We start from the raw sequence: 2,603 nt of genomic DNA, 5'->3' as shown, positions 1-2,603 counted from the left end.
GGATGGGTCACCCCTTCTTTTTCTCCTACCTAGCCAGTCGGAGGAAGATGGTTCTAGTTTCTTCACCTTGGAGGCTTATTTCTTGTTGATATGTTGGTAGCTAATGGGCTTTTTACATGTTCTAGGCTTCTAGCTGAAAAATCAGTTTGAAAATATTCACAAGTCTGTGAAGGCTTATGGATTTCCATTTATCGATGTACCAGAGAAAACCACAATTCGATGAAGATTAAAGGTGTTTTAAGTTAATCCGAGTCGGCTCAAACCCTAGGATCACAGATTTCCCTGAAAAAGCGATGGTTTATATTTTTTTTTTTATTAACGCATGGGGAATAGTCGGAATTCATTTTTATAATAAAAAGATTTATGGCGCAAAATTTTGAAATTTTAAGTGGGGACTAGGGTATCAAATATGTATCGGTGTATATCATACGTACCGATGCGATCAGTATAGGCCGATAGTCCGATACATATTGGCACACAATGAATAATCGAAAATGCAACACCCTTTTGGCCCGTATTGCAGTATAATATGAATATGTTGATCGAAGGTGTGGTAATCAGTGTTGCAATAGTGATGCATCACTATTTTAACATTCTTTTAACAATCACATCACTATTGCAATATCAGTGTTGCAATAGTGATGCCATTGTTCAAAGCATTTCTAGGTACTGGGTTAATGCAACTTTTAACACTTTTCTGGTCACGAGGATTATATTTATGTCAGTTTTTAGCAACTATCGAATCAATATGATCATGATAGCAATTCTTTCAACCCAGGTTTAAATGGCTGGTTAGATTGGTCAATTCTTTCAACTCAGTTAACAACCTGGTGACCCGGTCAAATGAACTATAGAACATCTGACCCAGCCAGCAGGTCATAGATCAGACATTGGTTTTCTTTTCTATTTTTTACAGTGTTTAGATGACTGATTGACCTGAAAACTGAATCTGGGTCCTGGGTAATAGTCATAAAAGTTAAGTTTGATTATATAACGTTAATTTATATATTTTTTCTTTACTTACATTAATATATATATAATTATATAATTTATTACTAATAATTAAAAAATAATTATTCATATCACATGACCTTTTTTTTTTCAAAATGATTATTCTATTTTTTCATTTTTATTTTTTAATTCTCTTATTAATGATGTCATGCATCTTATTGAATCACTTTTAAAACATCTCCGTTCCCTAAAATTTCTTCTAGATTATCTCCTTCACCTAAAACTTTTTACTAAAGCATCTCTCAAATGCTATCTCACATCCCCAATATACTATTAGGGGTGTGAATCGAGCGGGTTGGGCTGGGTTTAAGGTCAACCTAGGCCTAACCCTAAGATTATGGCCGAAAGCCTGAGGTCAAACCAGATCTTCCCGACCCGAGTCCAGCTGACAATGCAATTTGATGCACTTGAGTTGGGCTCAGGCCCACGCCAGGCTTGGGTTGGTCAATGAACCCATATGTATGCAAATATGTATGCATATATGTAGATACATATCTATGTATGTACGCATGAATGTGTAAAGTGGGATCAGGCTTAGATTGGGATATGCTCAGGCTGGGTTAAGGTTACTTGAAAGGCTAGGCCCAGGCACAACAATCCCGAAGTCTCAGGCCCGAGCTCAGACTGAAGACTGAAAATCCAAGCCCAATTGGTGTAAAATTTTGGGCTGGGCCAGTTTGGACTCGGGTTGGCTATAGTGCTATACAAAATTATAAACAAACAACAAAGCAAATCTCAGTCGTCCTCTTTATCGAGATGAAAAAGAGTGGGATAAGACAGATGGACTATTAGACTGAAGACACTGAACACAAAATCTGCGGAAGTTAATGCACTTGTTAGCTTTAAGAAATAAGGATAAAAACGAGATCTGATTATTTGAAATTTTGGAAATTTGCATATAAGGCGTTGATCTTGTGTAAGAATGCAAATTCTCATAATTTATTCTAGCAAAAAACTTTGGAAATTGAACTTGTATCCTATGATTCAGCAATTTTAATGGAAGATAGTTTTCAAGAGAATTAGGACTAAAAAACAAGATGCCCACATGGGTGTGACGCTGAGGAGATTGTAAAATACCTATTCCATATATGTAACTCGGCGAGAGCAATCTGGTTCAGCATTCGTCTTCGTTGGAGATCTGATAATTCAAATTATTGCTCCGTTGAGGATTGGCTGCAATATCTAATATCCGAACTGGATCTTGCAAACGAGGAGAGTTAGAGACAAGAAGGTTTTCAGTAACTTAAAGCCATGTCCGATGGACTGGTTTGTTACCGTTTGCATAATTCTAGGTCATTTGTAATGTAACTGTTGCAGATGGAAGAGCTCCATTGGCTTGGTTATTGGTGGATGAAATAAAGTTTGTTAGAGGGGGACTGAGACGAAGATGGCTGCTGATGAAGCGGAGGTAACGAATTTTGTCAATTTTGTGTGTGTTTTCTTTCTTGTTTTTTTTTTTTTTTTTGTAAAAAGCGCTCAATTGTATAAATTATATTCAAAGCCTCAAGGGTTATACTAAAATGTGAGAATCATAAGCTATAGAAAAACTTTGACCGCTTATATATATATATAATAAAAATTAAGATTTGAGG

Source organism: Nelumbo lutea, chromosome 8 (assembly GCF_056320005.1).
Source record: "Nelumbo lutea isolate HS-2025 chromosome 8, American lotus-T2T, whole genome shotgun sequence".
NCBI lineage: Eukaryota > Viridiplantae > Streptophyta > Magnoliopsida > Proteales > Nelumbonaceae > Nelumbo > Nelumbo lutea.
This window is presented reverse-complemented; position numbering follows the sequence as displayed.